At 41.7% G+C, this 21,837-nt stretch overlaps 1 long non-coding RNA gene across 2 annotated transcripts in view; it reads right to left on the bottom strand.

The window, feature by feature from the left end:
- Window positions 1-21,837, bottom strand: part of LOC144337941 (uncharacterized) — an 84,375-nt gene that overhangs the window by 56,710 nt on the left and 5,828 nt on the right. Inside the window, exon 1 of one of the 2 annotated variants that reach the window (XR_013411596.1) lies at window positions 3,025-3,140. The exons of the other annotated variant lie outside the window; for it this stretch is intronic. This is a non-coding gene — a long non-coding RNA (uncharacterized LOC144337941). Of the gene's footprint in view, window positions 1-3,024; window positions 3,141-21,837 lie in introns of those variants that run through there. 2 annotated transcript variants of the gene reach the window in all.

Here is a 21,837-nt window from a genome sequence, read left to right as displayed (position 1 = left end):
TTGTGAGGCCCTGGACAAGTCCCTTAGCCTCTCAGCACCTCAGTTTCCTCATCTGTCAAGTGGAAATAGTAATAGTACATATTTCACAGGGTTGTTGGAAGAACTAAATGGCATAATAAATGGAACTCACTGAGAATAGTTCTTGACACTTGGTAAAAGCTCAACAAATGTAGCTGCTTTTTAAAAATTATTGTTGTTATTATTATTAATGGGTCTCAGCATTACCCAGCCTCCTGGAATCACACTTTGTTCCCCTAGCAACTCACTCTTCACCAGCGAGCCTTCGGGAACCTCTGAAAGCCATCTCCCTTATCTTAGTTGAAAACCTGGAAAGATGAAGGATGAGAACCCAAGTCTACGGGACCCTCTGTATGCAAAGGACATTTACATTGGTATTGAGAGTCTCTTCCTTTCCAGCGCCTAGCAATACATGAAGAGACTTTAATGTCCTTATCAACTTCAGCACCCCTGAGACCTCTGCAGAAGGGATTAAGATTGTTCTTGGGTTTTCAGATTAAATGATAAGCGCAGATTGATAAGATAATGATTAGAGTGAAACATTCAGATATTTTTATCTGTAAGATTTTTTTCAGGCTGCTAATAAAAATTGAGATGCGCTTGACAATAAACACAGAATTTCCTTCTTTTTCTTTCTTTATTTCCAATGCCTTTAAGAAGGAAAAGAAAAAAATCATGCAAGGTATGGAAATCTGTTCTTAAGTTGCTTTAGATTCAATTCAGTGTAATGGTTACTATGGAATTTCTGTATATGGACAATGCCCTGATTAGTGACAGTGATGTCACCAACTCAGTTTGTACCCATGGCTAAGTGTCTTCTTTGGGCTTCAGTTTCTCCATGAACACAACAGAGATTTGGACTTGGGGTGGAAAGCGGTTCCTTAACAGCCTTTTCAGCTCTGAAAATTTAAGTTTTGACAGCACCCTTTCTTTTTGAATTGACAAGATGACTGAATCAGAAAGGATTGATCATTAAGCAACATTCCCACTTTCCAGGCCTTGAAATTCACAGAATAGTAGTCAAAAACTCAAACACCTTCCATGGCCAAGCAGGTCACAGAAATGAATGAATTGGGCTACATAGACACTATGGTGAACTGAAGAGCCTATAACTATATCTAAAGGAGGCTGTGACTGTATCTCTGCAGGTGATGTTACCACATTTTGAGAACATTTATGGAAAGATCTTCAGCTTTTCCAAGGAATACCGGAAATATGTTTTGTTTTATTTTGTTTTTAATCCTCATTTTAAATGTTAACCCAAAGAAAACAAAAACAGAAACTTCAGACTAAGCAAAGATTAGTGTAGGATGAACACCATCCTCACCCCCGCCCCTCCAATACCAGGTGTAGATGGTGGAACCAAAAAGGCCTGCATCTGGGCCAATTCTTGAAAGGAGATTTTTAGAAGAAATCCAGATATCAGGCTGGTTCTTTGAATCTGACTCTTTCTGCTAAAAACCAATATGATGACCTTTGGCCAAAAAACAGTGAAGTCCAACCTGGACTGAAAACTAAAAGTAAAGAAGAATCCTGCTGTTTTCCAGGAGCTGGCTCCTTTGTATAGAGAGTCGACTATTGCACTTCATCAACCTTCCAAGTAACTAAATCCCAAATTTCCTGGTTATCTTGAATTCCTGGGTGTCAATATCATTAAGAAGTTCCCACACTGAGTCATAGACTCACTTTCTCAGAATCATTGGGAAACAAACATCCAAGGGGATGCTCAATTCCCATCTAAACCATCCTGCAAATGGAAGAAGCTGGGCTGCCTTTTACCCCCTACCAGAGGAGCCTGTCTATGTCCTCACAGCATTTATCACAATCCACGATTTGGAAATATTTTGGTTTCCTTGTTTATCATGTGCATCCTCAACCCCACTAAAATGGAAACTCCACAAGATTGGGGCCCATGCCTAACTTGTTCACAGGTATATCCCCAGCTCCTATAACAAAGTCTAGAACAGTAGGGCTCCAAATAGATATATTTGCTAAATAATGAATTAATGAATGATTGTCGAGGTCATATTTCAGTGTTTCCAGAAACAGGCAGCTTACTACTTCCCAAAGCAATCCATTATTTTATCAGACACTTTTGCCAATAGAAAGTTCTAACAGAGGTCTGAATTTAAGTGATTTCCATTAGCCTGTTTTATCTCTTGGGATTACACAAGCTAAGCTTACCTCCTCTTTTAACTCCCAGGCTCTAATTCACAGGTACAAAGTCTCTTTGAGTCTGGTTTTTGGTTTTGGTTTTGTTATTTTAATTCAGGCAAAACGTGTTCATTTCTGCCTGTTGCTCTCCTAAAGAGGGAGAATGATGATTGAAAGCAGGAGAGATGCAAAATCAGGACAAGCGGGAGTCAGTAAATCAGAAGTCCTGAACACAGTGTGTAGTTGACAACCTCACTGGCACTCTTACTTTCAATATGTATTTTAAAGCCAGATGGTCTGGTTTTTCAAAATGTGCATTTCTCAGTCACGTTTGGATACACACATTGAAAAATAAGCCTGTATCTTTGGCCCTAGCCACATTTCCATGTGAATGCAACAGAAGGAGCCATTGGTTATGTACTGAGAGAATGTCTTGGCCCTGCCAGCCTTGAGATTCTAGGACTCCATGAAGAACACCAACCACTATGTGAGTGTGAGTGTGTGTGTGTGTGTGAGTTTGAGTGTACAGATGGGCTTTTCTCCTAAACACATGGCTCTGAAAATGCCTTTCAAAGGGTTCAGACCCAGTGGCCCAGAGCCAAGGAGCAATGGGGCCAGGAATGGTGATTCTGTCCTTGAATGACCCGCACCTCTTTGGTGTCCTGAAGATAATTAATCTTTATGGAGAACAGGGCTATGCTTCTGTTGCTTCGCAAGCCTCCTGCTTAACTGACCAAGCCTGTTAGTTATCTGACAAAGTTTGGATGGAGTGTTGATCAGGAGGCCCAGCCGACATCCTCCTGAGGCTTAGACATCAACTGCATGTCTTGCTGGAACCCACATGCTACTCACCAGGACTTTGCACTGGGAAGCTCCAGTGCCTCAGGGGTCGGAGGTGACTTTCAAAGCATCAGAAAACCAGAGGAGGAGGAGTAGATACAGCATGGTGTGTGATCAGCTGAACCTCTATATGAAGTAGAATAAAAACAAACAGCAAATACAGCTGGAGACTGCACACTTGAATATTAGGCAAGCTTTTTTTCCTAAAATTAATTCTTGAATGAGAGGGAGATGGGTTATATTTGAATCTGCTTGAGGTCTTTCATGTTGTAAAAGGCTTTCTCAAATACTTTATTTTGAGCAAACAGTACTATTTCAGGAAAACAAGTTAGCCTAAAATAACTTCAGCCAGCTGGTTTGGAATGCTAAGAAAGGTCACCTGACACAATCAGTAAAGAAAGAGGACAAAGACATTTAAAACAGATTTAGTCATTCTTCCTGGGGGTATGAATTCACAAGGGCAAGCTTTAAATGTTGTTGTGCACACGCCTTTAAACGATTGGTTCAAAAAACAATATAGTAAGTTGTTAATGATGAGGATAGTGAACAGTACTCAGGCATTAGGATAAAATTTCCAATGATAACATCATGCACAGATTCAAAAAATGCAGTATCTAGGCACACAGAACATGTTGAAACAATAAAAAAGCCAAATCCAACAAGAAGACATAACAGCTATAAACATACAGGCACCTAACAACAGAGCCTCAAACTTTATGAAGCAATAACTGACAGAGTTAAAGTAAAAATAGACAATCCAACAATAATTATGAGAGCTTAAATACTTCATTGTATACAGTGGACAGAACAATTAGATAGAAGATCAACAAGGAATAGAGGACTTGAACAGTACTATAAACTACTAGACCCAACAGACATCTATAGAATACTCTGCCCAAAGCAACAGAATACACGTTCTTCTCAAATGCATGTGGAACTTTCTCCAAGATAGACCACATGTTGGGTCATAAAACAAGTCTCAATACACTTTAAAAGGTTGAAATTATACAAAGTATGTTATTTGACCATGATGAAATGATGTTAGAAATTCATAACAAAATACATTCGAAAAGTTAATAAATATGTGGAAATTAAACAACTTTCTCCTACCTAAACAATGGATCAAATAAACAAACCACAGGAGAAATCTGAAAATACTTTGAGATGAACGAAAATGAAAACACAACATGCCAAAATTTATAGGATGCAGGTAAAACAGTGCTTAGAGGGAAATCTGTAGTTGTCAATGCCTTTAAAAAAGAAGAGAGATCTAAAATCAGCAACCTAAATGTCCATCTTTAGAAACTAGAAAAAGAAAAGCAAATTAAGCCCAAAGCAAGGAGAAGGGAGGAAATAATAAAGATTAAAGTGGAAATAAATGAAATAAATACTAGAAAAGCAATAGAGAAAATCAATGAAATCAAGTGTCAGGTCTTTGAAAAGATCAACAAAACTGACAAACCTTTAGCTAGACTGACCAAGAAAAATCAGAGAAGACTCAAATTACTAAAACCAAGAATGAAACAGTGAACATTACTATGTACCTCACAGGAAAAGTGGGTTATTTGTGCTTTTGTAGATATCAGTACGCTAACTCTAAAATGTATATGGAAAGGCAAGGAACTCAAAGAGTCAATTCTGAAAAAGAAGAACAAAATTAGGGGACTACTACTTCTTGTGCTCCAAGACTTAACAAAGGTGTCAGATTTTCTGTATAGCTGTCTTTGATTCTCTCGTTAGTTTTCAGCTTCTCTCAGTCATGTTCCCATGAGAACCTGTGCAAAACTTCAGCAGGACACTTACTGCACTATACTGTGTGATCTGCATCTTGAAGACACAGATGGCATCTTTTTCTTGTACCCAGGACCCAGCAGAATACCCAGAAGAGAAAAGATGCTCATAAATGCTATTTTGGATGGATGGATGGATGGATGGATGGATGGATGGATGGATGGATGAATAGATGGATGATGACTTTAGAATCTTTATCAGTGCACAGATTGATGAGGCAGTGTGGTTTCTTATATGCTTACCAAGGAAGAAACACTAAATGGGAAATCAAGAGACTCCCCACCAATTCTGCCATGACCCCCCATATGGCATTTGTCAAGTCATTTCCCATTTCAGATCCTCAGTGGTGCCATCTGGAAAATGTGTGCGTGTTAATAGATGATCTCTAAATGTCATCCACTTATCAGCTCTATAATCCTAGGACTAAGCAGGTTCTTCTATGTCCAGTCCATTTAGCAGTTGATGGAATTGGCCTTTTAAAAGCCAAATTTAGTGAACCTATTCATTAAGCAGTCAAACCAGCTGTGTACCTATACACAATACTCTGTCTCTCTCAAAACTTTTGTACAACTTAAACTCAGTACCCTTTCAGCCCCTTTCATAGAAAATTAACATGGCACTCAATTGGCATTCACAACAGATTTTGGGCACAGATAATTTGTCAGCCACAGCAGTGTCACCCTATATACTGGCCCTAAATTCCATTTTCTGTTACTGATGGGAAAAGACATTGTAGATGGGAATTTTGGGGGTATCTCAGGTTTGACAGGCAGTCACATGGGTAAAAGAAAAGGGCAAAGGTATTTAAAATCATGGGTCCTCCCGTAAAACCTGGAGATCGTTTTTGAATGCACCATAGCAGAGAACAGAACTACTCAGTGCTTTTTTGTCTCTCAATTTCAGAGACATTCTAGTTCAACACTGGATTATTTCTCAGAGATTTTCTTAACACAGAAAGTAAATGGCTTGTTCTAGTTTCTGAACTTTAGCCCTTCTTTATTTTTGACCAAGACACCCACTCAATTTCTCATTCTGACTCCAGCCACAAGAGATTTGACCAGGACTTAATTTTTAACATTCTTGCCTGGGCCAACATGGTGGTTCAAATCTAATATTTGAACACATATTCTTGAAATTATTTACTTATGGTGTCATTGCAGCAACATTAGAACATTTTCCAGGAGAGCTGAGGGTGACAGAAGCTCTTCATTCTGCCATCCTAAAAGAATATAGTCTTTGTTAGGAAAAGAAAAAATTCAGCCTTTAGAGTAAGGATGTTGGCCATCCTTCTACTGGTTTCCTGGAACTCGTTGTTCTTTTTTTTCTTCTTTTAAAATTTTTTATTGATATATAATATTTGTACATATTTGTGGGGTGCATGTGATATTCTGATACATGCATACAATGTGTGGTAATTAAATCAGAGAATTTAGGGTATCCATCACCTTGAACATCTATCTTTTTTTGTGTTGGGAACATTTCAAATATTCTTTTCTAACTATTTTGTAATATAAAATATATTGCTGTTAACTATAGTCACCCAACTGTGCTATTCCACACCAGGCCTTATTTCTTCTATGTTCTTATTCTAGAAATGTTACAGTTAAAATAATCTATAGCTTGAATCTGCATTTTTAAGCATTATTTTATAGCAATTATACAAAGTGTTTTCTTTCAGTTGCTATCAAAAATTCTTAAACATCATTTAAAAACCTAAAATTTTAGGTCAGGCATGGTGGCATGCACCTGTAGTCTTAGCTACATGGGAGGCTGAGGCAGGAGAATTGCTTGAGCCCTGGGTGTTGAGGCTGCAGTAAGCTGTGATTGTACCACTGCACTCCAGCCTGGGAGACAGAGCAAGACCCTGTCTCCTAACAACAGAAAAAAGAACAACTAAACTTTAATAATTTTAATATAGTTATGATTTACCATTTCCATAATTTGATTCCACACAGAGAAAAACAAAACTGGATACTACATTAAAAAGGAAAAAAAAAGAGAATTCTTTCTCTGCTTTTTCAGGCAGCTCACTATGAGGCTATTACAAACCAATGGAAGCACATTTGGTGAAGAGTACAGGCCCACCAGAGGATGCCTCTGTATGTATTTGGTTGACACTCTTGGGACATATTTTCAGAATTGTAACTACAATGTCCATTCCATTCCAAGGGCCTGAGAATGTCACCGGCCAGAACAAGTTGAGTCCCTAGTGTGTTGACCCGCCAGTGCTCTCACTGACCCACTAAGTGACTGGGTACAAATAAAAGAGGAGGATTTGAATGTCTGGCTGTCTGGGAAATAAAAGGTCAGAGGATTGATTAGCACCATCAAGCCTTGATACCCAGAATTATGGAGAGGAACAGTGGCTCGGACCTCTAAGTGGCACCACCACTGACTTTCCTGCACCTTGAGGGTTTCCCCCGTCCCATTCTTCATCCCATTGCCCCTTTTGTGCCAGTCTCTTCCTCTGTGAGGAAGTGGTTTGAGAACCTTAAAAATGAATCCAAGGAATCCTTTTTGTTTGCGGCAGTTTTCTGCAAGCAACATCTGTGTACATCTTAGTTGTCACAGGTCTGGTCAAATGTAGATGAATAAATTTTAAAAATAAACAACTACAAAAATACACAAATTAGCTGGGTGTGGTGGCACACACCTGTAGTCCTAGCTACTAGAGAGACTGAGGTGGGAAGATTGATTAAGCCCCAGAGGTCGAGGCTGCAGTGAACTGTGATCATGCCACTGTGCTCCAGCCTGGGCAACAGAGCAAGACCCTGTTTCGAACAAAGTCAGACCTAATATCAGCAGATATGGTGAGGGCTGGAGGCCAGAAGGAGGGATAAAAGGAATGGGGCATGGCCATAGGACTAACTCTCCCATCCTTCAGCATTGTAGCTCCATCAATAGGCCGTCCCTGCCACACTCTCGGCTAGGAAAAGGAAGTGGTGAGGACACCTTTCACGTTTATGTCATTGCTTCCCATAAGAAGTTTAGTCATTCCTCACCACCAGGACTTAAGCACCTAGGGCCACCTCACCTCATGATAGAAAATGGAATCATAGCAGATAGGCAGTTATCATACAAAAATAAGTAATAATATTAATAGATAGACAGATGGATGAAAGATAGATGGAAAGATAGATGTAAGTAGATAGATGACAGAGTGATGATAGATAGATAGATAGATAGATAGACTGATTGATAGACAGATAGATAATGGTGGGAAGAAAGGAAGGGAAACAGGAATAAAAGGAATTGAAGATTATGGTTTCCTAACAACATCCACTGGGGTTGCAGAGCATAAACCTTCTCCTATCCTGAAACTCTTCTTTCTTGGCAAATTATGAAAGAACATAGCCTTCAGCTACTACTTGTAGAGTGAAATACCATGTCCCATAGTGCACAGCTCCCCATGTCTGGCTTAATCACCAGGAGGGCCCATCAAAAATACACCTTCCCAGAACCCATCTCAGAGATCTTGACTTTACAAATCAAGGGTGAGATGGGAGAATATGCACTTGTGTGCTCCCTCTCTCTCTCTGTCTCTCTCTGAGTTCCCTGCTGGTTTTGGTACTTGGAGAACCATAAGGAATGTAAAAGAAAACCAGGCATGGGGACTTCTGTCCCAGAGATATGTAAATATGATTGGATTCTCATTCTAATACAAGTGCTTCTGAGAAAATGCTTGACATGGACCATACTGCAAGCTAGAGCTGAACCCAAGCTCAGCTACCTACTCACATGGACACCTTGGCCACCAAGTTTCTTGAGTCTGAAGTGGGCATACTAATAGCCTCTATTCCATAGAGTAGCTGAATGGATAGAATGAAATCTATTCACACGTGAATCGCTTAGCTCAGGCCCTGGGACAAATAATGAGGATTTCATAAAAAGGAGTATATCATGTTATTCTTATCACAGCCAAGTTAGAAAGTCAAGCCTTATTCAAGTGCTGTGAAAGATAACAGAAGGAAGAAATGTTCCTTGATATTAGTTGAGGAAAATATAATAGTAGTAATAGCAGTCTAAAAACTCTTCTGTGCTTGAAGAGTTTTTAGAGAAATGAAATCATTAGTCTCAGACAGTAAGATCATTTTTCCAATCCCCCATGGTTATCACAACTGAGGGCTTTAGTTATCACAACTGAGGGCCAAACTGAGCTCTACCCATGTGTAAAAGAGGGGCCAGAAGCGAAGACTGGACATTATTAAGACTGTGAAGTTGGACTTATCTCATCTCTGCTCCTGGTTTGGTTGCCTTGGTCTGATACCAGATATTTCCACTTCTTAACCTTCCTTGAGCCTTGCCCTTCCTCCCAGGAAAAGACTAGTAAGTTCAGTCCCAGTGTACTATAAATGCATAAGACCCCTGAAAAGCTCATTCCCCACTGCCTCCTGAAGATTTCCACATTTCTGAAAAGTAAAAGCTGTAGGTCAGGTGTGTTGGTTTACCCTACAATCCCAGCATTTTGGGAAGCCAAGGCAGAAGAATCACTTGAGGCCAGGAGCTCAAGAGCAACCTGGGCAATGTAGCTAGATGCCATCTCTACAAAATTTTTTTTAAAATTTGGTGAGTGCAATGACATGCAACTGTAATCCCAGCTGCTCAGGAGGCTGATGTGGGAGGATCGCTTGAGCCTGGGAGTTCAAGGCTGCAGTGAGCGATGATCACAGCACTACACTCTAGCCTGGGCTATAGAGTGAGACCTTGTCAGGTAAATAAATAATAAGTGCCTTAAACCAACAAGATGATCTATCATTGAAGAGCACATACTTTTGGATTGGGGGAAGGTATTCTGAGTGAGGCAGGAGCCTCATCTGTGGGTGAGCTGGTGTGGGTAAACACCAGCTCACCCACAGGAAGTGAGCACCATTTGTCCCAGGTGGGCAGCACTTCACAGTTTAGCAAACTCTCTTGCCCCATTTTCTCACTGTGCTTCTCAGCAGCTTTGTGATGTAGATAAGGAAGAGGGAGCCAGTAGTTAGAGCCAAAATAGCCCTGAAAGATGATCAGCAGAATTCCCAAAGCACGGGTTACACATAATACATGCATGCCCATGGGCACAAGCACCACCTGCCCTCACAGAGACGCTTGCAGCCCCTATCCTATCCCTCTGATTTGCTATAGAAAAAAAAAAAGTGTCCCTGGGTCCCAGGGTCTTTAATCCCTCTCTAACCCTTGTCAGCTCCTTTTTAGGAAACCACAGGTGAACCTAGGTCTCAGAATCTTTGGCAAGCCATAGCATCTAGCTAGGACTTAGTAACAACTTTTTTGGTTGGCATTATACTTATTTTTTCTATTACTTTCTATTTATGCCAACTGATTTTCCATGTATGGGAGTGCAAAAATACTCCTTTTTAAAAAATTAAGTAAATATAGTGAGCTTATGAAAAGGGAAATATCAAATAGCCAAGAGTATGAGTGATTCACAGACATGATGAAAGTTGTAAAAATGATGTACACACATGATTTAAGTCTACAATACCCTCAGCAACCCAACCCATCATCCTAGCAGTAGAGAACTCAGGCCAAGTTTAAGGTCACTTGCTTTTCGGTACCAGAATTCATCCAGGGCTCATTCTATACATGCAGCCAAGCCTAAGATATGAGCAGTGGAAAAAAAAAAACGTGGAGTCAGGTCCCTTGTAAGCAGGATAGATCCTCAGTGATGGGCAAGGAAGTAAAAGGAAAACGCCCTGAAGAGTCCAAAATCTGATCAACAATGCTCCTGTATTAGGCGTCTGTCTGCAGGGTTAATTCTTCATTAGGAGGCATAGCTCAGGGTAGGAGAGCATCTAAACCCTGGAGTTCAAGGCCTTTTCCTTTTGCAGATATCTCTTCGTGGCTAAAGTAGAAACATCTTGGGTACAGCCTCCCTGGCTCGGTGGTTGGATTTGAGATAAAACATATGAACATATGAATGTAAAAGAGCCAATATGGGACATCATTGTGGACCAGCAGAGATCTTGCCAGAATGAACAGTTACCAAACTGCACCACAGTCATCTTCAACAGTGACTCCTTGTGGCAGGGATAATCAATAGCAGCATTATGCTGAGAACTCATGTCTGTCCTTGCTTGGTGTTTGGACTAGAGCTGATCCTCTTGGGTAAAAGCAAGGTTTCTCAACTTCGACTCTGAGTGCATTCGGGGCTGTGAGAGGCTGCCATGTGCACTGTAAGATGTGTGGAAGCATCTGCCTCTAGATGTCAGGAGCACCTTCCCAACCCATAGCCACGAAAAATGGCTCTAGACATTGTCAGATATCCCAGGAGGTTGGCGGGGATTGTCCCTGACTGAAAACAACTGCGTCAAAGTCATCCCAAAGAAGTTCTTGAACAATTTAAAGAGTGAATTCTCAAGAGGGAAATATTAGATATCTTGGCTCTAGGGGATGCAGGAGCTCAAGAAATTTACTAGAAAAACAAGAATTTATACAACAAGACTTTTGGTATACAAATACAAAGGGCCTGACTCACAGTTAATGCTCAGTGACATTGTAATTTCCTTGCTGTGCTCTTACTCTTTTGCATGCCTTTTTCTTCCATGAGCTTTCAAGATCACTGTGAGTGTGCATATGCTAATTTCAAAATCAGGAAGAAATACTGGAGACAGAAAAGGGGGCATCTGTGTCCAATTAAAAGACCCCCCCCCTTACACAAAATGGTACAAAACACAAGATTGTGACAGGCACCTTTCCTTTGGGACTTAAGGCTTCCCACTCAGTCTTAGCCACAGGGATGGTGAGAACAGAATCCAACCAAGGCCAAACAGTGTTTCCTTAGGAGTTTGATTCTTAAGTAGAGATGCACAGGGAAGGTGTTTGGAGTGTGACCATGTGCTGGCTGCTTTTGAGAAAGACAGGCCATGACTTCCTGGCTTACCATGTTCATCCAGAGATGCTCTGAGTGCCGCAAGAACTACTCCCACAATTTTGGTGTTTTGCTTACATTAGTGAAGCCCAGTCTCTATTATTTGCAATCAAAGAATCTAGTGACACAGATTGGACCAGCTTCCTGTAACAGGGGCTTTGAAAAATTTAAATTCTGGCTGGGTGCGATGACTCATGCTTGTAATTCCAGCACTTTGGGAGGCCAAGGCAGGTAGATCACCTGAGGTTAGGAGTTCAAGACCAGCCTGACCAACATGGAGAAACCCCGTCTCTACTGAAAATACAAAATTAGTCTAGTATGGTGGCGCATGTCCATAATCCCAGCTTTTCAGGAGGCTGAGGGAGGAGAATCGCTTGAACCAGGGAGGCAGAGGTTGCAGTGAGCCGAGATCACACCATCGCGCTTCAGCTTGGCCAACAAGAGCAAAACTTCATCTCAAAAAAAAAAAAAAAAAATTAAATTCTACTCAACCAATTAGAAATTTATTAAGGTCAATGACAGAGACGGTGGAAATTTATTTATTTGTTTGTTTGTTATCATTTTTTTTAAGAGACAGGATCTCACTGTATTGCTCAGGCTGGAGTGCAATGGTGCAATCACAGCCCACTGCAGCCTAGAACTCCCAGACTCAAGCAATCCTCTACCACAGCCTTTTGAGTAGCTGGGACTACAGGCACACACCACCACACCAGGCTAAATTTTTTTTTTTTTATTTTTTGTGGAGTCAGGGGTCTCACTATGTTGTCCAGGCTGGCCTCAAACTCCTGGGCTCAAGCAATCCTCTGACTTTGGCCTCCCAAAGTGCTGGTGTTACCAGTGTGAGCCACTGTGGCCAGCCTTAGTGGAAATAAATTTAATAAACTGCAAGAGAGCTTGTAGAGGGAGCATGTAGTTTAAATGTAAGAGAGGAAAAAATTAAATCAATACAGTCTGCATTGAATACCTGTAGTATGCATTCTACACAAATAATCATTGGTATTATATGCTCATTCAGGTGGGGCAGATGGGGTGCAGTGTGATTCTTGTATTAGGGAGTAGAGTTTGCAAATACATACAGAAGAGTTGCATCATATGAGTTTACTTTGTTCAAAGCTAGCTAATCAAACTCAGTAGAGACAGAGACAGAGAGAGAAAAAGAAGGAGAAAGAAGAGAAAAAACGGGAAATATTAGAACACATGTCCCAGAAGTAGTGTGAGGTGAGATTCATTAATCTTCTGTCTCCTCCATCAGCCTCAGTGTCTCTGTGCCTCCCACAGTATGTCTTGCTCCAGTGAGTGTGACTGCATATTTTACACACACACACACGCACGTGCACACACACAGGACCCCTTAACTACTTCATCTAGTGCTCAACTGACAGAGTATGCTCTCCCTTCCCACACTAAAGGAAATTCTGACAGGGTTGGACTCACCGAGAAGACGGATAAGAGTAACTGAAAAAACCATTTGTAGGCCGGGTACAATGGCTCATACCTGCAATTTCAGAACTTTGGAAGGCCAAGGTGGTAGGATTGCTTGTGGCCAGGAGTTCCAGACCAGCCAGGGCAACATGGTGAGATCCCATCACTATAAAAAAAATTTAAATTAGCCAGGCATGGCAGTGTATGCCTGTAATCCCAGCTACTCAGGAGGCTGAGGTGGGAGGATCGCTTGAACCCAGGAGTCTAAGGCTGTAGTGAGCTATGATTGAGCCACTGCACTCCAGCCTGGATGACAGACTCTGTCTCTAAAAAAAAAAAAAAGCAATTTGGAGTTTTATTTTCTTTACCCTTGATAGGCAGAATCAAAGTCAGTTAATTTACCCGTTCTGGTGTGGCAGCCCCAGTGGGTGTGTGTCCATATCCCTTCACCATTCAACTCTATCAGCTGCACGCTGCTTGGAAAGAAGAGCTGACTCTGCCTGGGGGCTCTTTCTGGCCTTGGAAGTGGGGAGCGGTGGCCATTTACTACCTTGGAAGCAGTCCTGAACCAACAGCCGACAGGAGTCGGTGAATAAATACCACCTTCCTCACTCTCCGTGAGTCGAACTCTGAAACGGGTTCTATTCTGACTGACCAAATTGTCAGTGCAATTGAACCCCTTTTCCCCCGACGACAACTCCCCATTTATGTGGCTGCCTTTCCTTCCCTATCTCACTTACAAACCATTTGCTCTCAAATTCTTATCTTAGGATCTGCTTCTGGAGGAACCCAAACCAAGACTCCTGCATTTTTAACACATCAAATCTTCACCTCACTGCTATACTCCAAAAAGGAAAACTTGGTGGGTTTTGAGGGTCAAAATCCAGCATTATCAACCAAGACATCTTCTCAAATAAAAACTGCAGTCACACCACACACAGCCTGTGAGCTTTTCAAGAGCCCAAGAAATGGTTTGAGACCCGAAACAAAAGACACAGGCAAAAAAAAAAAACCCCAGGGAACCTGCAAAACCATGTGTACTATACCTTGGATTAAATGTCTACAAAATGTAGTATGAGACCAACTTGTCAACCACAGCTGAAACAGATTCATGAGCAGCTATATATGAATTATAATTGATGCGAGGTGTGGGTATTTTAGGGTGCTACCACTGATAGCAAGCAGGGCAGAGCATGAAAAGGGCAGTCTGATGGGCTATGAATGTTATAGAACAGTCCTGTGGTTCAGGCTGGAATCCCTGTGTCCAAGACTACACACTTGGACTCTTGAAAACACATGAGAAAATGTCTTTCTGGCTGAAACTGCTTCCCTCAGAGTTATAGATCACCATCTGTGGACAGAAATCTTTTCTGGGGAGAAGATGTCACCAGCGTTCAGAATCCAATATTTGCCCTGGCTTTGTTCTGCCTTCACAGGAATCCATGCTCCACAGCAGTTCCCAGCAAGCTGTACTCTTCACAGGCGGGATGCTGAAGCCTCTGCCCCCACCCCCCACATTAGCTTTATATCCAAATGTGACTCGGAGGCTGGTGAGCTCAAGGTGATCAATGACAGCTCCAATCAAAGCCACCCAGATAGGCAGTCCACTCGCTGCTCCTTGATATAAAAGGTGTTTTATTTCTCATCCCTTTATTTTTGTCACTGAAAGAATGCTTCCCATGTGTGGATTAATTAAAGTGTAAACATTAAATATTGATTGATGCATTATCAGCATGGAGCAGCGGCCTCCCGTCTGATTGATTCCTGCAGTGATTTATTGTCATATTTGGGGAGTCATTTCACTTGATAACCGAGAGGGATCGCCTGCCTCCCCTCACCACGCCGGCTCCACTCCCCTCTTTTTTTCCCGGTACCTCCTCTTATTCTTCTAGGTGACATCTGAGTTCCAATAACTAAAACATCTTCATCTTACTGTCGAGAGAAAAGTGTGCGGCCTGACATTTGTTTTGTGTATGTGTATGTCTGTGTGTGTCTCCCAGGCAATTATCAAATCAATTAACAATTTCACGCAGAAATAACAAATCTACCCTCTTCTTTGGGATATTTCTGATTAACAGAGCTTGCCCCTACAAAGCTCTGTGAGATATGATTATGGGAAGTTGCGGGTGGAAGGTTGGGGGGAGTATAAAATGAAACAAAGAGAGAGAGAAAAAAAAGCTATAGTTCCAGTTTCATCATTTTTCTGAAGTTTGCTTTCACTGTGGAACTAGAAGCGAAGGGGAAATAAAATAGCAATTTATATTCATAATTGGATATAAGTCTCTATAGATATGAATCACCATACCACATTTTATCAGGTTGACCCACATGAAATTGCTGTTTTATAGGTCAAAATGATCAAATATTGACAATTTCATATAGCTGAAGCTTATATATTTAACCTCCCTTCTGAAGTGGGATATGATTGTTCTGTTTTCCAATGAGAAAAGGGCACAAAAGGGTGACACACACAGTTTCCATTTAGTTTGTGTTTTAGCATAAACCAGGAATTAATCTAAACACTTTACATAATTTTCTACCACAGCCTATGAGATATAGGCACTATTGTTGTACCCATTTCACAGACTTTTTAAGAAATGTAAACAAAACAAGGCTTCAGATGATTAAATAAGTCGGTGTGGACTTCATGGAGCACAGAAGTCTGAAGACGCCGACCTCCCTGCAATGTGTCCAGTTTGAGGCATTCACCGGTCAAGGGGAGACAATGAGATATCTCAGGGGCTCTTGACTCCAGTCAAGGGCACACATGGCCCAGCGTCCCCACAAATGGCTTGAAGACTTTGGCTTTGAAATCTTCCTATTTCCTGGCTTCTTCTCGGCAGAAGAAGGGAGCAGACACTGTCCAGACCTCCAGACCAGCGTGGAGTAAACATAGAAGGAGAGTGTTTGACCCTATTCTCTAGGCTGCTGTTCTGAACAGGAGCCCAGAGTCAGCACCTCCATAAAGAAGGGGGCATTTGAGGCCTTCCTTGTTCCAGCAAGGGAGCCCAGAGAGGACTTCCCAGGGGTCTTCCATCACCAGCATCCAGCCTGGACAATGTGCTCAGGGAGGCCAGACTCTGATTTCCTGATTTGTCATCAGATTAATTATCAAATGGAATCAGAAAAGGAAGCCAGCACACTGTTTCCCTGGACCTCCCTCAGCCCTGGAAATGCTGGCTGGTGGCTCACAGTTCCCATCTCCAGAGGACCCTGCCTATTTCACTCAGGGCTCCAGGTCCTCTTCAATGCCACTGCCATATTGTACAAATCACGTCATGCAGCAAGATGCTTCTCCACATGGTCAAGGGTTGAATGAGCCCTCTGCTCCCTCCAGGACCTGCCTGTCAGTTCCCCCACAATTCTTCCTCTCCATCTGCTTTCATTGACACTTTTTTGAGGATGACCCCAATAAAACAAAACGTGGTTGGCTGTAGCCTATAGAAAACTTCATACTCTGCATAAGGGCAGTATATAATTATAATTATTGATTAGTGGAAAATTTATCAATTGGTGACTCCTTTCAAAAAAATGTCCTGGTACAAATGCATCCCACTATCATAAGATTCTTCTATGATAAAATCTCTTTCTTCCTTAGTGTGTGTGGTGGTGGTGGTGGTGGTATTGTTTCTTCTCCAATTTCTCAAGTTGAATGGTTTGCTTTGTGTATTCTCAGCCTTATATTTTAATAAACACATTGGAAGTGCTCAAGTTAGTGGTAGAAGTGCCATGCATCGTTTCCCTCCAGAGACACCCTCCCAAGACATGGCCTTCTTCTAACCCACCAGGCATCTGCTGGGCATCTACACCCGAGCACTTTTACCCAGGATCTCTTTTGGTGTAATCCTAGCATTTCTGCCCATTTTACAGATGAGTACACCAAGGCTCAGGCAAATAAACTCACCTAAAGTTAGCATCTCAGCAGGATATAGTATTCTGATGCCAAGAACAGTGCTCATTCCAAGATCCTAACATTGTTGGGGGTGGGGTGGGTTTCATCAGAAGGAGCCTTAGCATTTAAGTCTATAAATTGCTCTCTGAATACTACTTTAGCCGCCTCCTATAATTTCTGGCATGTGGTGCCATTCATTTCTAAATGGTTTCTTATTTCAGTTTTGACTGCTTAACCCAAAAGTTAATTTAGAAAGATGTTTTTAAATTTCTAAGAGAGAACATTTGCAGCATATTTTCTAGAAATATTACCTACTATAAATTCTAGGACTAGTTACACTTCCTGGAATTGTCCTTTTCAAATCAGTTTCATTGCCCTTAAACTTCAAAAATCCAGTAAGATTCAATTGACACGATCCCATTTCCTGCAAGGTAGATCTAATATTACTGACATACCAGATGGATGCATTTCATAGATTTGTCCAGAGCTGCAGAGCACAGAAAGGACACACTCTGTGGCCTCTGGACTACTAGTAGAGTGCTTGTTCCTGCCACATTTGGTCCTGGCTCTGAATAAGATTCATTTTCTCCAAAGTATTTATCTAGTGTATTATCTAGTGTATGCCAGCTACTATTCTAGGTGCTGGGAGTGCAGCAATAAATGATACAGACTAAAATCCCTATTCTCAACAGCATTTTGTTGGGGAGCTTACTTTCAGGTAAATGAGACCAAAGTGTGAAAATAGGACCCAGAAAGAGGAGAAAACCCATGGGTGCAGACGAGTTGCTACTGCAGAGTCAGGGAAGCAGAAAGTCCTCTTCACAAGAGCCAACACATCTGTGCCTAAAGGGTCCAATAATTCTTGCAAGCCTGTCTCACCAACTCCTTGGAAGTGCTCAAGTTAGTGGTAGAAGTGCCATGCACTGCTTCCCTCCAGAGACACCCTCCCAAGACACGGCCTTCTTCTAACCTACCAGGCATCTGCTGGGCATCTACACCCGAGCACTTTTACCCAGGATCTCTTTTGGTGTAATCCTAGCATTTCTGCCCATTTTACAGATGAGTACACCAAGGCTCAGGCAAATAAACTCACCTAAAGTTAGCATCTCAGCAGGATATGGTATTCTGATGCCAAGAACAGTGCTCATTCCAAGACCCTAACGTTGTGGGGGACGGGGTGGGTTTCATCTGAAGGAGCCTTAGGGGAAGAATCTGTGGACTTTTGGTTGGTCTATTACCCTCTGTTATCTATATGTATAACCTACTACCATCATCATCACCATCAACTTCATCATCTCATCAAGAGATAATCATCTTCATTGCTGTTATGTTATGAGCAGCCAGTGACTGTGCTATCCAAATGCTTTAGATCCATTGGCCCTTTGATCAGGATAGTGGTGAAGAACAGGGAATCTAAAATAGATGCCATAGGTTTAAACACTAGCTCTGCTTCTTAACAGATTGAGGGTGGCATCAGGCTTAGTCTTTTGCCCAATATTGCACAGGAAGTAAATGATGGTAATCTGGATTAAACCCAGGCTTGTTGGTCCACAAAATTCATGTTATCCTGCCTCCCAGAGGCTGGGTATGGCTTTTAAACAGAGTCCTTGAGAAAAGAATTCCAACATCTTCAAGGAGCACTCTACAGACTCGTGGATGACATCGAATAAACCTGAAAAGTCAAAGGAGTATTGGGATCACATCTTGCATCCATAGGTAAAAAGGAAGACATTGGACATATGGACACTATTTGGATCTCAGGTGGGCCTGGGGGAAACCAGAGCCCAAGCTTTCTTGCCACTTAGAGCATTACTGCCTGGAAGTCAAATGACTTCTTCACGTGGTCACAGGCCGGAATGAGCCCTCTGCTCCCTCCATGACCTGCCTGTCAACTCTCCCCACAAGTCTTTTCCTCCATCTTCTTCTACTGACACTTTTATGAGGATCACTCAGATAAAGAAAACATGATTGGCTGTTACAGAATGGCTATAGCCTGCAGAAAGCTTCATACTCTACATAAGGGGAGTATATAATTATATTGATTACTGAATAGTGTGTCAACCGGTGACCGCTTCAGAAAATGTCCTGGCACTAATGCATCCCACTATCATAAGATTCTTCTATGATAGAATGCAGGCAAAAAGTCCTTTCTTCCTCTGTGTGTGTGTGCAGGTGTGTGTGTGCGTGTGTGTGTGTGTGTGTGTGGTGTAGTTGCAATTGGTGGTATTATTTTTTTCCCAACTTCTTGAGTTGAATATTTGGTTCATGTATTTTCAGTCTTAGATTTTGATAAACCTATTTAAGGCTATAAATTGTTCTCTGAATACTACTTTAGCCACGTTAGAGAAGGCTCTGTAGAAGCAAGGCTTGAGACAGAACTCTGAATGCACAGAAATTGTTGAGGTGTGATCAAGGGAGGGAAAGAAGCAGGGGAGAGATGGGAAAGAGGCTGAGCATGGCTGTGGTCTTGAGTGGGGTTAAGCTTAGCCTGAGGGAGGTGGGGACTCTGAGAGGTAAGTTGCTCCTTAGGGACGGGGTCAGCCATTCACTGGCTGTGGGCTGCTCAGGGAAGGATGAGTCTAACTCTGCCAAGAAGATGGCAGCTCTGAGCCAGTGGCAGCCAATATTCAGCAGCCAAAGAGTAGGTGTCCCCACTCCTGATCCAGCAAAGGGGATCTGGACCGGGTCCCAGCCTTAGCCCCCACACGCAGCTCAAGTGTACATGACTGAAGTGTCCTCTGTACCAGCACACTAGTACCTTAGTGCTGACATTGGAATTGCTAGTTTATGGTGAAAATAAAAAAGAAGACACTTTTAGATGGTATTCTGACCTTAAATTCTCTGCAGTCGATGCACCCTCTTATTGCATGCATGCCACTGCTGGTACACTGATGGACACAGGGCCTCTGAGAGGAGGAGAAGCCAAGGAACCATTTGCAGAATAACCAGGAGGTGTCCCATGGGCTTCATGTTCTCAGGACTCGGCTTTGTCCATCACTCAACGGGAGCACCCTGGGACCCACTCACAAGGGAGGTTCGAGGTCTTGTTCTCAAAGGTTCCCCCCATCTTCCCCCCCCAACTTCTCCTTCAATACGAGAACAGAGCTTCTATCTAAAGGAAGCACAATTCAAGCCCCACCCAATCCGAGTATGCTTCACTCTTCCTTAACAAAACTATAACACCAAATACCCCCATTTCCGATCCTGGAAGAAATGGGAATGAAGAGAGTGACAATCTGATCTCTACATTCGGTGAGTTCTAAAATAATACTTAAATGGCTCCAGGATGACCTTGATCTGAAGACACGGAAATTTCAATGGTGCATTCTCACAGATGTCTCCCTAAGACAGAGGATCCCTTCAACTCAAGAAGGAAGATTCCGACGTTCTGGTGGTGCTTTTCCCCTGCGGATACATTGCAGATCACTGCAGGTCAAACTGCGGCTGCATTTATTAAAAAGAGGATTCGTAGGAGGCAAGACGACCAAGGCTGCTTCTCACACAGCACCAAGGTGCTCCTTGCACAAGGATGCAAGAAAGTCATTCTTGTGGGGCTGAAGGCACCCTGAGCTGTGACAGAGCAAGAATTATAAAAGAGAGTGCAGAAACCATATGTTTGCAAGCAGTGGAGCTTTATATAAAAAGACACCAGGATCTCCTTTTGTACAAAAGCTGTATCTGTGACTAACGACTTTTTCGCCAAAAATGGCTTCTTTTTCACTGTCCAAGGGAAATTATTATCTAAAAGGAAAAGGATCTAATACTTTATTTTATTGTTTTCCCTCATGAACAGACACAAAAGAACTTCATCACAAAAGCTTCATAATTCTATTACTTGAACTTGGACCCTCTTACAATAAAAGCTTACCTAGTGTTCCAAAAATGAGGGTCTGGAAGAGAAAATTACATCATTTCTTCTTACAGAAATGGCTTTCTCATTTTTTAATCAACAAGCATAAGTCATCTCCTCTTGTTGGTGTGTTATTTCCTGAAATTGTATATGATGGGTTTAGAAAAATTTGAAAGGAGAGTTTTGAAGTTTGCTAAATGCCCACCATCTCCATAACCACTCAAATCAGGCTATTTTTTATAATTCCTTTAAATTAAATATCTTTGATAATAAATGCAAATTAAGGAGCAATAAATTATAACTTCTAGCCTGACCAGTGACTAATTATATATATTATAATTAACTATAGTTTCCAACACAAGGTATTTATCTTAATAATCATCCCATATCCATTAGCATATCTCAAAGGGTTTTTGTAAAATAGCATTCACCATTTGAAGAGCCATCTAAGGTTCCCCCTTTGGGCTATGAAAGGGTCCAGATTCAAAAGAGATGGAATTACTTTAAAAAGAAGTCTGGGCTAAATATAAGTTGAGAAACTCAGATTATAGGCATAAAACCCTGATTTAAAAATATTTATCCTAAATATACCCTCTGACCATCACTAAAGAGTCTTTAGGTTCTAAAAATCTACAATTTCCATGAATCTGCTCAAAATATCTTTAGCCCTCCTAGGCTCTTGTGAATGCATCAATCAAAATCCAGGGTTATGATTTGAGTTTTACCGAGGGAATCTATCAGATTGTTCAGGAAGTCTCTGATCTTCTTCTGTGAAAATCAGTAAGGGGAACCAACTGTTGGTGGTGGCAGGAATGAAATGGCTCCCACGGACTCCATTCTTATCCTTGCTCTACTATTTGTTTTAGAAACTTAAGGATCTGCCTGACCCACAGTTAGTTAGTGGTGGCAGGAATAAAGCGTCTCCCACTGACTTCATTCTCATCCTTGCTCTATTATTTGTTTTAGAAGCTTAAGCACTTCCCTGACCCACAGTTAGCTGAG

Source organism: Macaca mulatta, chromosome 20 (genome assembly GCF_049350105.2).
Source record: "Macaca mulatta isolate MMU2019108-1 chromosome 20, T2T-MMU8v2.0, whole genome shotgun sequence".
NCBI classification, from domain to species: Eukaryota; Metazoa; Chordata; class Mammalia; order Primates; family Cercopithecidae; genus Macaca; species Macaca mulatta.
Note: the sequence above shows the minus strand (reverse complement) of the source record. Positions and strands in the feature narration are given on the sequence as shown.